This window comes from Pelophylax lessonae (genome assembly GCF_965119305.1).
Source record: "Pelophylax lessonae genome assembly, chromosome: 1".
NCBI classification, from domain to species: Eukaryota; Metazoa; Chordata; class Amphibia; order Anura; family Ranidae; genus Pelophylax; species Pelophylax lessonae.
In genome coordinates this window covers 671,886,200-671,901,275 of record NC_138768.1, presented here as the reverse complement: position 1 = coordinate 671,901,275, position 15,076 = coordinate 671,886,200, and positions in this window count along the sequence as shown.

Sequence of the window (15,076 nt, the reverse complement as noted above, 5' to 3'; positions counted from 1 at the left end):
TCCCCCCCCGTAAGACCTTTGATCAGTTTATCCAGAGAGGATGCAAACAACCTCTCTCCCATAAAGGGAAGATCAGTCAAGGCCTTCTTGGAAACCTGGTCCGCCGACCGCTTTTTAACCACACCATGCATCTAATGGCAATCCCCACTGCATACACCCTGGCCCCTAGGGGGCAGCATCCAAGGACGCATCATACATGAACACAGGGGCTTGAGCCATCTGGTCCAGGAGTTCAATCAGTGCCGGGGGAGCTGTTCGGATTCTAAGTTCCCTTAAGTAACTTCACCCATTCAGTGACCGTCTGTGACACCAGAACATTCACAAAGATTGGCTTTAATATGGAACCCGCCAACACATGTAGACGGCAGGACAGAGACTCCCCCTGTCTATCCACTGGGTCTGTAAATTCCAGGGATTGCTCCACCGGAACCACAGTAGACTTATTCAATCTGGAAATCCACCTTTGGTGGCACGGTCCATCGAGTGGAAACCTCCTCTACAAAGGGATAACGGCATTTATGTCACGGAACCATGAACCAGACGTACAACAACAGATAAGTGAAAATAAGACAGCTTTATTGAAAAACAAGCTATAAAGCAAAAGTCCAAAGTGATGGCGAAACCGATGCAGAGTCTTTGCGAAGCCAGGGATCAGGAACCAACAGGGTAGTCAGACGAAGCCAGGATCAGGAACCAACAGGGTAGTCAGACGAAGCCAGGAACAGGAACCAACAGGGTAGTCAGACGAAGCCAGGAACAGGAACCAGAAGTAGCAGCAGTCTTGGTAGCATGTGAACACAGGAGGACCAAGCAGGGAACTGAAGCCACAGACCTCCTATATATATGAGCTAGGCATCCAGCTCCTCCCAGTGGGAAGGAGGAGCCGCAGGGTGGGAGGCTACAAGAAACCCAGAAACCAAGATGGCCGCCAGCACATGTCAAACGAAGGAGAACAGCAAGAAGGTAAGACCATGACAGTACCTCCCCCTCAAGGGCCCCTCCTCCGCGGAGTAAAGAACGGTTTCTGAGGGAAGCGTGCGTGGAAGGCTCGGAGCAAGGCAGGAGCATGGACATCTGCGGAGGGAACCCAGGAACGCTCCTCTGGACCATAACCACGCCAATGAACCAAAAACTGCACCCGACCGCGGACCAGGCGTGAGTCCAGGATATTGCTCACCTCATACTCCTCACGATTGCCCACTCGGACCGGACGAGGCCGAGGAACCGAGGAAGTGAAACGATTACACACCAGAGGCTTCAACAGGGAGACATGAAACACGTTGGAGATCCGCATGCCAGGAGGAAGCGCAAGGGCATAGGCTACCGGGTTTACCCTGCGAAGCACTCGGAAGGGACCAACAAAGCGAGGCGCCAGCTTGGGAGTGGGCACTCGAAGGTTGAGGTTGCGGGTGGACAACCATACACGGTCTCCGGCCTGGTAGGAAGGAGCAGGCGCTCGTCTGCGATCAGCCTGGAGTCTCTGGCGCTGCGCAGAGACCTCAAGGGACTTCTGGATCTGTACCCAAGAAGCACGTAGGACGGAAAGGTGATCCTCCACAGCCGGAATATCCTGGGGAGAGAATACCTCCGGTAACACGGCAGGTTGGAACCCATAGTTGGCCATGAAGGGAGACGTCCCAGAGGAAGAGTTCACCGCCGTGTTCCTGGCAAACTCAGCCCAAGGCAGGAGGTCAACCCAATTGTCTTGGTGATCGGAGACATAGCAACGAAGGAATTGCTCCAAGGCCTGATTGGATCGTTCTGCGGCCCCATTGGACTGAGGGTGGTAGGCCGAGGAGAAGGAGAGATGAATCCCCAACTGGGAGCAAAAGGCGCGCCAGAACCTGGACACAAACTGACTCCCCCGATCCGACACAATCTCCTTGGGCAAACCGTGCAACCGGAAGACCTCCCTGGCAAAAATCGTGGCCAACTCCTGTGCAGAGGGTAACTTCTTGAGAGGAACACAGTGACACATTTTGGAAAACCGATCCACAATCATGAGAATGACCGTATGGCCTCGGGATGCAGGGAGGTCCACAATGAAATCCATCCCCAGGTGAGACCATGGGCGCTCCCCGGTGGCTAAGGGTTGCAGAAGGCCCAACGGAAGGTGCCGAGGGGACTTACTCTGGGCACAAACGGAGCATGCCGCTACATATGCGGCGATGTCGGAACGTAGGGAAGGCCACCAGAACAGACGTGAAACAGCCCAGGACAGCTGATTCTTTCCAGGATGCCCCGCGGTCTTGGAGTTATGGTAGGTTCGCAACAACCGAGTGCGCAACTCCTCAGGCACAAAACATCTGCCGTTGGGTCTCCCAGAGGGAGCACCAGATTGAGCCGCCAAAATCTGCTCACCCAGAGGAGAGGTCAGGCTGGTGCGAATGGCAGCCAGGATCTGATTCGGAGGTATGACCGAAGTCGGAATCGACTCCTCCCTGGACAGGTCGGAGTACTGCCGTGATAAGGCATCAGCCCTGATGTTCTTGGAACCGGGTAGGTAGGAGACCACGTAATTAAAACGTGACAAGAACAGAGCCCATCTGGCCTGACGTGGTGTCAATCTCTTGGCCTCAGAGAGGTAGGTCAGATTCTTGTGGTCCGTCAGGATGAGGAACGGAAACCACCGAACCCTCGAGCAAGTGCCTCCATTCTTTAAGAGCCTGCACGATGGCCAATAACTCCCTGTCACCAATCTGGTAGTTGCACTCCGCGGAAGACAGTTTCCGGGAGTAAAACCCACAAGGAAGCAGAGGACCCTCTGGTGTTCTACGCTGAGACAGAAGGGCGCCTACTCCCGTCTCAGACGCGTCCACCTCGAGGACAAAGGGCAACCCAGGGTTGGGATGCGACAGAATCGGAGCCGACACAAAGGCGGACTTTAGAGCCTCAAAAGCTCGGATGGCCTCGGGCGGCCAGACCTGGGAATTACTGCCCTTCCTGGTCAGATCCGTGAGAGGCTTGGCTAGCATGGAAAAGTCCCTGATGAACTTCCGATAATAATTGGCGAAGCCCAAAAAGCGCTGCAGGGAGCGAAGACCACTGGGCTGGGGCCACTGTAAGACAGCCGAAACCTTCTCAGGATCCATGGAGAACCCCTCAGCGGAAATGATGTAACCTAAGAAGGTTACCTGGGATCGGTGAAATTCGCATTTCTCAAGCTTACCGAACAGCTTGTTCTCTCGTAACCGTTGCAACACTCCTTTGACATCCAGAATGTGGGTCTCCATGGACTCAGAATATACCAAGATGTCATCCAGGTAGACCACCACACACTGCTGCAACAGGTCACGGAAAACATCGTTGATGAATTCCTGAAAGACTGCGGGCGCATTGCACAGACCAAAGGGCATAACCAAGGATTCATAATGACCGGTCCTGGTGTTAAACGCGGTCTTCCACTCATCGCCCGCCTTGATCCTTACGAGGTTATATGCCGCCCTCAGGTCGAGTTTGGTAAAGACCGTGGCCCCTTTAAGGCGATCGAACAGCTCGGAAATCAAGGGTATCGGGTAAGCGTTCTTGATCGTGATGCGATTGAGACCCCTGTAATCGATGCAAGGCCTCAACTCACCGCCCTTCTTTTTCACAAAGAAAAATCCAGCCCCTGCCGGGGACGAGGATTTGCGAATGTGTCCACGTGAAAGCGCCTCCCTCACGTACTCCTCCATGGCCTCAACAAAGGTAGGCGCCAATCTGTTAGGAGGCCTCCGCAGACTCTCCTTAAAGGAAGGTCTCTCCCTGAGTCGGGTGTCAATCAAAATCAGGAAAGAAATAAGAGACTCGAGCTCCACTGGTAGGTCCTTAGCTGCAACCTCATCCTTCAAGGCATCCGAGAGACCATGAGAGAAAGCAGCAACCAGAGCCTCATTATTCCAGCCCACCTCTGCTGCCAGGGTACGAAACTCAATAGCGTATTCAGCTACGGATCGTGAACCCTGTCTGATGGACATAAGGAGCTTCGCAGCAGAGGCAGCACGAGCCGGCACATCGAATACCTTCCGAAGAGAAGCAACAAAACCGGAAAACTCGGCAACCACCGGATTGTTGTTCTCCCATAAAGGGCTGGCCCAGGCCAAGGCCTTGTCCGAGAGCAGCGAGATTAAGAAGCCCACCTTTGATCTCTCAGTAGGAAAGGCATGTGGCAGCAACTCGAAATAAATGCCCACCTGGTTAAGGAAACCTCGGCACTGAGTTGGCTCTCCCCCAAAGCGCTGTGGAAGGGGGGCAGAACCGGACATACCCCGAAACACCGCGGGCGCAACAACAGGTGTCGGGGTAGACTCTGGCGCAACAACCGGAGCGGCAGTAGGAGCGGACCCAGGAGCGACAACCGACCCATCGGCAACGGGAGCGAAATGAACCGTGCGTTCAAGCAGGGTTTGCAACGCCACGGCGAACTGACCCAACAGGTGATCCTGCTGATCAAGTCTGGCAACCAGCGTGGGTAGTGAGGATGGCCCTGTACCGTCAGAATTCGTGGCCTGTGGTACCGTGCGTTCAAGCAGGGTTTGCAACGCCACGGCGAACCGACCCAACAGGTGATCCTGCTGATCAAGTCTGGCAACCAGCGTGGGTAGCGAGGATGGCCCTGTACCGTCAGAATTCATGGCTTGGTCCTAATGTCACGGAACCATGAACCAGACGTACAACAACAGATAAGTGAAAATAAGACAGCTTTATTGAAAAACAAGCTATAAAGCAAAAGTCCAAAGTGATGGCGAAACCGATGCAGAGTCTTTGCGAAGCCAGGGATCAGGAACCAACAGGGTAGTCAGACGAAGCCAGGATCAGGAACCAACAGGGTAGTCAGACGAAGCCAGGAACAGGAACCAACAGGGTAGTCAGACGAAGCCAGGAACAGGAACCAGAAGTAGCAGCAGTCTTGGTAGCATGTGAACACAGGAGGACCAAGCAGGGAACTGAAGCCACAGACCTCCTATATATATGAGCTAGGCATCCAGCTCCTCCCAGTGGGAAGGAGGAGCCGCAGGGTGGGAGGCTACAAGAAACCCAGAAACCAAGATGGCCGCCAGCACATGTCAAACGAAGGAGAACAGCAAGAAGGTAAGACCATGACAATTTAAAGCGCTTGGGCACCACTAGCATTTGCTTGATGCGCCGCAAATGTTCATTAACAATATTGTCAAAAAGCTCCGGACAAGGAAACACCTTGCCTGACTTCTGGGCTTTGCGGGGGCCAAAAGACACCTACGTACCTGACGCTGTAGATTAATCTGCCATTTTTAAAGTTTCTCGCACGGAAACTATGAGTGCTTCCACCAATGTACATTCCCGCGCGGCAACTGAAGAAGACAGATCCTGTTCACCATCAGAATGCCAGGACACCAATCCACCTGGATGGGGAGCGTACGTGGTGGCCATATCTGCCTCCGAATCTGAGGACACCACCGATGGAGGGGAAGGCAGCGGACGTTTGCGGCTATCAATACTCTTGAACACAAAATCTACCTTTGACACCAGGCTTTTCAAGACTGCTGTAAAAGCAGACAGAGACTGCGACCCAAAGGGTCCCGCAGCCACACTGAGGGGGTCTGTAGGTGAAACATTGTCCTGGGACTCCATTTTTCAATGAATTAAAATAATGCAGTGTCATTTTAAAAAGATCGCAAAATCGCGACCCCACCGCCGCACTAGCAGTATCACAAATCCCAATCCAGTACAATCTGATAGCAGAGTGAGTAAGGAAAACTCACAGGGGACCCCTTAAAAACATTATCCAACCGCTCAGGAGGCTTGCTGGAACGTTCTGTGAAACAAAGTAAAAACGATCGGACACAGGAAATAGAAAAGAAAAAAAAGCCTAGGTCATTGCTAGATCAAATGTGCCATACCTGCTGCCTGTCTAGCGAACTGGACTACAAGAAAATGACCGCCCAATGCATTCCTATGGAGAATTAACAGAAAATGGGTGCCCATACATTGTCAATGGAAAATAATGAGCACAAATCTACAGTAAAATGGCGGCCCCCACGGCGTGACATGCGGTCCCCTGGACCCCACCAGGATAGTCACCCCTCTCTCCCCCGCAGGAATGCCGCAGCGGCCATAATATTAACACCCCCCAAGGTAGGATCCCGCTGGGGAAGGGGGGAAAAACTGGGGAGGACCTGGTATGTCCGAGAGGCCAGGGGAACAGAGGGATCTCCCAAGGGTCTGACCATTCCCAGGAGAAGGCTCACCTTCACCCTAAGGCCGCCAGAGGATTGGGGAGACAGCATTACTCATCGTACCATGGTTCCAGGTGGGCGCCACTCCGAACAGACCACCTCAAACCCCGGGTGGGGGTGTTGTCAGCCAGGGGGTACGCTGCCACTCAGGGCATTCCAGGTCGTCACGTGCCAGCGAGGTGGTCCACTCGCAGGCTCCTCCCCATCCATCAGGGCTCTGTCGTGGCGAGGCCTAGTACTGGACTATAAGCTGCTTACACTCGCTGGCCAGGCTGAGAGACCAGCCGGCTGTTGCTTGTAGTTCTCCAGGAACTCTAAAGTAGTAAAAGAAAATTACATATAACAAAAATTTCACTTTTAAATAGCTAAGACCCAAGTCCCAACAGGGAACTATGTCCTACTCCTAAACTAGTTAGAAACAAACTGAGTGCTTGTGAATGTCAGAGATTTACAATGCCTCATGGGAATTGTAGTTCCTGAACAGCTGGAGGGCCATAGTTTGGACACCCCTGGTCTAAGAAGATATGGAGCGTCTGTCAATGAACGATAGAGAAATACAGTTTTGATGTATCAGTTTTGTAGACAAAGAGAAATCCTGATGGTTCCAAGCAGTGCCTGCTGCAAATAGTTTTTTTCCCTATTGTAGTGCAAATATAGGGTTAAAAAGGAATCACAAATTCCTCATAGCTTCATATACAAATTGCATGGATTACAGAAAAAAGCCTACAAGAGTGCCAGCTTCAACTAGCATTCTTAATACTATGTATTTTTGCAATGGAATTTTGAATGTTTATTTAACACAGTATGTATACATGTTACCATAGATGACTTAAAGTAGAACTTCACTCTCCCAATCAACATTGACTATTTTTAATCCTTACAACGGAACTATACTGCATCTGAGCACCCCAAACCAAACATGCTGTTTAATATGCAAAGCAAACTCACCCGTCCATCCATTCTTGTCCCCATACTTTATTTTGGTGAGAAATCACTTTGAAAAACACCCCCATAGCATTTTTCGCTTTGGCCATCTTGAGTAAGGGCAAACGATAAATGTAGCATTTCCTGTACCATGCCCGTAGCCCCTGCATCTCTTGCACCATACCCGCAGCCCCTGCATCTCCTGCACCATGCCCGCAGCCTCTGCATCTCCTGCACCATGCCCGTGGCCCTTACATCTCCTGAACCATGCCCGCAGCCCCTGCATCTCCTGCACCATGCCCGCGGCCCCTGCACTATGCCCGAAGCCCCTGCATCATGCCCGCAGTCTCTGCATCTCCTGTACCATGCCCACAGCCCCTGCTTCAATTTGTAACAATGAAAAAACATCCTGCATATCAGATATTTACATTACGATTCATAACAGTAGCAAAATTACAGTTATGAAGTAGCAACGAAAATAATTTTTTGCTTAGGGGTCACCACAACATGAGGAACTGTATTAAAGGATCTCGGCATTAGGAAGGTTGAGAAACAGTGTGCTAAGGCAAAGCAAACAGCCATGATACTAAGCAAAGGGCATTTACCCCACACAGTAAATTAGAAATTCATCACTGACTGCTTCACAGGACATTAAAGCTTGCCATAGTGTACAATAATACTATGCAGATTTTACCTGCTCTTTGTACTTGATGAGATGACAGCTGAGAGCTTTAGTTTGGGGTGGTGGAACCAATAGTGCCTCGAAAACAAGAAAAGTGCAGGCAATACAATAACGGTCGCATAAAATCTTATACTATTACACAAATTATTCAGTGTTGTTTCCCATATGATGCCTTATTGTGGAAACCCTTCCAAAAACATTTTTAATAAAAGGTAGCTTTCCTGCGGCATCTGATGTACGGAGGGTTGATTGGATCGTCTGATAATGAGCTCACCACTGCTAGCACTTACAACTACAGAACTGCTTTATCCAGTTGCCACGATACCTAAATATGAATCTGCCGTCTAAAAATAGAATGTGTCTGATCACATGATGCTGGGTTGGTGTCTAGAAAGCAAAATGTAGATTGTTGTGCTTAGACTGTTTAGTTTAGACTGAGCTGGTGCTCAGGGCTTCACAAGCGCCACTAACAATGTTGCGGTTTTTACAATGCTGGAGTCTTGAGTGCCAGTTCACATTGGTGCGATGTGGGAACCCTGCAAATCCACTGCGGGTTCCCACATCGCACCCGACTCACAAGCAGTTCACACTGCCATATGCAAACTGCTGGGATTGTCAATACAAAGTTAACGACACCCCCAGATTAGTTTGCATATCGCAGTGCGAACTGTCAGTTCAGGCATTAATCAAATCGCATAGGTGTGAAAATCCATGCGATCCGATTCTGGTGTGGACCAAAAATACGGTTCTGTGCGACTTTGGTCTGAATGTGATGCAAATTCAGCAATGGCTGAATTTGCATCGCACAGACATCGCATGTGATTTGCACAGCAGTGTGGTGCGAATCACATGCAATGTCTGACATCGCAAATGTGTGAACGGGCACTTAGTCTCGATCCTTAGCCAGACCCAGGACCCTGCACACTATATTTGGTCTCCCACAGTACAAAGAACATGAAAATGCAATATGTTTATTAAATATAACCTGCTAAATACCTTTTCTCATCAGCAGTCTTGTGACTTCTATGACCGTTTGTTACCCCAACACTTCATATTAATGATATGTGCCTGCTGTTCCATGTACTTGTATGAAAAAGTATCCTGTGCTCTTTGTATTGCTTCCTTCATATGAAATCCCTGGTGTTCCTGTCAGTCCCTCTGCTTTCCTATTAAAAACTCACTACATTAAGAAGGTGAACACAAAGTGGTCAGTTCTCTAGCTACTGTATGCTGGAAATTCAGCCTGCTCTCCTCCAATGATCAGACTTGTCCTAACATTCCCCCCCCCCCAGTGCACAGCCATTCACTGGGAGGCCCAGTGACCTGCTGCTTCTCCTCCCCCAAGTCTTATGAGACCAGAGGGAATGTGATCACTTATATAGTTATGTTTTTTTACATTTATACACAAATCCAAAAACTCTATCACTGCCAAGTTTACTGTATAATATATATATATATATATATATATATATATATATACATATATATATATATACACATATACATATACGCAGTATACATGGCAAAAATATGGTGAGCCCTTGCGCTCAGGAAAATCCGCTGAAACCTGCCTAACATGCAATAAGATATTGTCACCTACCATGTGAAATATATTCAATAGATATATATGCATTAATAAAATAATATGTTTAAAATTGTATTGTATTGAAAAAACAGTCCTCATAAAAGTCCATATAAATGCATTGGCACTACATATACGACATAAATGCTTGGAAATCCAAATCGCTCCAGGGAAGATCAGATGTGTATTTATAGGGACACCTCACACTCCACCACCAATGTGTCAGGATCACTCTGAGTAGATAAAGCACTCACCAGACCTCCTTGCCTATCCACTCTCATGGAAAAGGCTCAAAAGGGCTTCAATCAATGACAGACACAATCAGATGGGTATGTGCGATCAAATTCCTCACTAACTCCTCTTCCTCAAGATGTAATGTATAGGGGCACATGAAAAAAGAACAACCTCCACTAGTGCAATATTGTTGAAACTCTTACATTTATTGAAACAAAACTTCAAATATTCCCAAAATACAAATCGCTTTTCAGTAATGTCAGTACATGATTAGTGATCCCAATCGCCTCTCACCCTCTCCACGATGGTGCAGAGAACCTCCGGAGACACTTGCCGCTGACTGACAGTCTGAAAATGGACACCGTGTGGTCATGAACTGACGCGTTTCGTCATTTCAGACTTCGCCACAGGGGGTGTGTGACCACACGGCCCGGCAGTCCAATTAAATAGCAACTCGCTCATAGTGATATGTAAACAAGCAGTAACCCATTCCAGGGACCAGATAGAGCGTACCATCAGGCTGAAAATCACACCATTCCGGCCGCCTATCCTCAGTACTTACGGACAAGTAACCAACCATCACATTAACTCTATAGTGGCTTCTAATACCATCAATAGCCTATACCATCAATAGCCCTCGGTGAAAGTAAATTAGCTACACTCCAGTCCGTGGTATAGGTGAATACATAGAATTATACAAGTATGCAATAGTTATAATTAGACACTCATAAAAATGTAAAAAAATTTACATATAAATAAAATAAAAAAATGCAACAGAAAATGAATTATAAAAAAGAAGAAGAAAGTGGCTGACATTCATTATAGATAATATCAGCAATTTGCCACATAATAAAACGACCAAACAGCTATCATTAACTAAAATGGTACTATTAATACTCATAAAAGGCAATACAGTACAATATCATTTGATGCAATGAAAATTCAATTAAATACCACAGACAAAAAGCAGTATATAAAATAGAATATAAAGCGTCATGTCCACCAGCCCGCCCAATAGTGAACGGTATGGGATCAGTCACGGCGAGACTTGGTCAATATTTGGAAACCTTTTTGCAACCTAGTGTGGTATGTTCTAAAGCCTTTTTGAAAGATATGAAGGATCTGTTGTGCTCTTTGGGTGATGTGTTGCTGGGAGAAGACTCGCCCGCCTTCCTGGTGACGGCAGACGTGTCATTTATCTACACCATCATCCAGCACAATGATGCTCTACTGGCCTTTAATTGGGCATTGAGTAAGAGGGATGAGGTGCCCTTTGCACAAAAAGTGTTTATACAGAAAGCTCTAGACTTTTGTCTAGCACACAATTGCTTTTGGTACCAAAATTAATTTTATAGCCAGAAAACAGGAGTGGCAATGGGCGCTAAATTTGCTCCGAGCCTTGCAAATATCTTCATGGCCGAATGGGAGGATACGTTTATATTCAAAATGAGGAGACCTGAGTTAAGATATAAAAGATTTATAGATTATATCATTTTCGTATAGGAAGGATCTGAAGACTCTCTTAAGGAATTTATGTCCCATTTGAATACTAACCACAATAATATCAAACTAGACTTCCAATGGCACATAGACGAGATCCACTTTTTGGATTTCTTTATTCATAGACAGGGCAGTTGGTTTATAACAAAAGTTTATTATAAGCCCACTGACAGGAACAGTTACCTGTTCATTCAAAGTGGACATCACCCAACATGGCTAAAGAATATTCCGAGAGGTCAGTTCATGCGTATTAGGCAAAACTGCACTTATGATCATGACTTCTTGAAACAGTCAATAAATAAATGATACATTTTTGCATAAAGGGTACAGAGAAGATGTTTTGTCTAATGAAATTAAGAAAATATTGCAGATACCAAGAACTCAATATTTGATAAATAACAGCAAAACATCTAGCACTGGAAAGGAGTGGAGTTTTATATCCAATTATTCAGAGGACTACAAACAGATTGAAAGTTTTTTTAAGAGGCATTGGCATATTCTGCAGATGGACAGGAAGCTGGGATCTGTCCTGCCTTTCACCCCTTCATTCATTTATAGAAAAGCCCCAAATTCTGGGGATAGGGTAGTTAAAAAGATCCTTGATCCACCAAATACCTCTTTCTTTTCAGGTAGAAGAGGTTTCCATACATGTGGGAGATGTACGGCAAGTTTTTTTGCAAGAACGAATCTCAGGAAACGAGATGAGTTTCATGTACCGTCAATAGCTAAATCATTCATGATTAAACACTAAAGGACATGTGATACGACTCACGTCGTTTATGCATTGATGTGCCCATGTAATCTCATCTATATAGGGCGCACCAAGAGCACAATTAAAAAACGAGTTGGTGAACATATCACTAATATTCTTAATGGTTTGTAAGATCATAGCGTTTCTGAGCACTTTAGGTGCTTATATCAGCGCGATCCACGAGGCCTCCATTTTTGGGGCATAGAAAGAGTATCCCCATCATGGAGAGGCTCAAATTGGATTAGGGATTTATCAAAATGCAAAACAAAGTGGATTTTTCTTACACAGGCTTTAGATCCAAAGGGGCTTAATATTGAGATCTAAACTGCTTCATCAGTGATTTTTAGTAGAGGTGACCAGAAACATTAGTCATGACTATGGAGTCTTGTGACTACCTTTTTTGTGACTGACCCAATGGGGAGGTGGAGGGGGGCATAGGCATTATATATTATATACTGCTTTTTATCTGTGATATTTAATTTTATTTTCATTGCATCAAATGATATTGTACTGTATTGCCTTTTATGAGTATTATTAGTATGATTTTAATTAATGAGAGCTGTTTGGCCGTTTTATTATGTGGCAAATTGCTGATATTATGTATAATGAATGTCAGCCACTTTCTTCTTCTTTTTTATAAATAATTTCCTCTTGCATTTTTTATTTTATTTATATGTAAATGCAATTGTTATGAGTGTCTAATTATAACTATTGAATACTTGTATAATTCTATGTGTTCACCTATACCACGGACCGGAGTGTAGCTATTTTACTTTCACGGAGGGCTAATCTTTAGTTCCTGACTCTACTTATTTTTACTTATTTCTACTTATTATTGCCTTGTGTATAGGGTATTGATGGTATTAGAAGCCACTATAGGGTTAATGTGATGGTTGGTTACTTGTCCGTAAGTACTGAGGATAGGCGGCCAGAATGGGGTGATTTTCAGCCTGACGGTATGCTCTATCTGGTCCCTGGAATGGGTTATTGCTTGTTTACATATTACTAGGAGCGAGTTGCTATTCGGACTAATCGGTCCGTTTCAGGTCCGAATTCAGCCAAAAATTCAGACTGAAATCCGACCTGAAACAATGAAGAGAGACGCATGGGACCCCTGCTATGAGCAGCTCCATGCGGCAGCGTGAACCATGCCTGACTGTCCTATGAGGCCGCATGACTCCTGACCCGCTGTCTGGACAGTGCTGATTACATGCATTCTTTAAAAAAAAAAAAAAAACTCTCTAGCAATACACACCAAACTAAGCATTTGCAGCTTGCCTCCAAGGCTCTAATTTATCAGGAGATGCTTTGGGGCTGTGGAATGGGAGGATCAGAGAAGACAGGATCAAACAGCCATTTTACATAATGCAGAGGATTAAGCCTTTAGGTTCTACAGCGAGTATAAGAAGCATGCTTTACTGCATATACAGACTGATTAGACAGACTTAGTAACATGTTAAGCCTGTACAGCATAAAAAAAGTAGGATTCACAGATATATTCATAAGAAAAAGCTAATGATTGAAAATGTGCATGATTTTTGGCAGACTGCGTTTTGTCACTTTTTGATAAAACCACTGTAGCTTTAGCGTACTAAAAAAAAGTTTAAAAAAGTATTAGAATATCAATGTAGAGTTTAATATGTTTTTATTGTTTTAGTCAAAAAAGAGATATACAATGTGAACAGGAATAGAAACACAGAATGGTCAGATGCAAGATCCGTATTCGCTTAAAGAAGAAGTACAGCCAAAGCTTGTTTGGCTGTACTTGTTCTGTGGATCACAGGAGTGCAGTACGTCCTGCACTTCTGTGACCCCTTTTCAGCCAACAGGGGGCTGAAGCCCACTGTCGGCTGACATCACAGAGCTGGGAACCACCCAGGAGCCTGGACTGGCACCTTACTCAGTCTTTCAGCGAGCCTCTGAGAGCCTAAACCAGCTGCTCCCACCCCCTTCACAGCCCAGCTCTCCAGTGAGCACAGGGGAGAGGGCGGTCAGAGCAGAGAGCCAGGGTCTGATAGTCACCAGCTATCTGCTCATGAAGAACTGAACGATCAGTAGTGTTTAATTGCTCAGTTCTCAGTCTTGGAGCAGGCTACTACATCCACCTAGGTAAATTAAACGTTTAAAAAAATGTACCACCATAAGAAAAACGTACACGTGTTCACAAATAGTGTTCTATGGACGTCTTAACAGTAAATTTTGAAGCAGGAAGATCATAGGACTGAGTAACCAATCTTCTGACGGAGAAAAAGGGGGAGGGGGGGGGAATTGGATTTTTGACTTCTGGAAAATCCGTTTCTCTGATGCTCATTGACGGACACAGCTCCTGATATTCTTAACCATTGGGCAGAAAAAAAGTCTGGCTACGTCTATGGGCAATCCCAGGGGGTATACTCCCTCTCCCTGTTATAGGTACTCAGTTTTGTTACAAGCTGCGTCAGAAGAATTACAACTCCACAGAGGAATGAGTGCTGTGTCAGTCAATGAACATCAGAGAAATGGATTTTACATTAACTCAAAAATCACATTTTCTCTTTCGTTCATTGACGAACACAGCTCCTGATACTCAAAACCATTGAGACGTCCCATCCCAAAGCAGTGTTAAACATGAGGGGTGGGAACAGCAAAACAGTAGCCAACCAGGCAACAGGAGCTCCAATAAAACAACTGGAGCCCACCAGAAAAAACATAACACCCTCAAAGAGGATCAGGTCCTCTCAACAGCAGCCTGCAAAACCTTGCGTCCAAAAGAAGCATCCGCAGATACCAACACATCCACTTTATAAAACTTTGTCAAAGTGTGCACCGACGACCAGGTGGACGCCTTGCAAACCTGCGTCACTGGCGATTGATGACGGAAGGCCCAGGAGGCACTTAGTACCCTAGTAGAGTGAGCCTTAACAGGGAAAGGAGGAACCTGACCCTTGCTGGAATAGGCCTAAATCACTGTCTGTCTGATCCATCTGGAAATGGTTGCAGAGGAAGCGGACAACCCTTTACAAGGCCCATACGCGAGGACAAATAGTGGAGTTTGACTTCCAGAAAGACTCCGTAGCTGCCAGGTACACCCTAATTGCTGGGCCACATTCAAGGCATGCAAGAAAATTTCCTTTGGATGTTTAGGACTGGGACACAGGGAAGGCAACACAATGTCTTCATTCAGATGAAAATCAGAGACAACCTTTGGAAGGAACGACAGACAGGAGCAA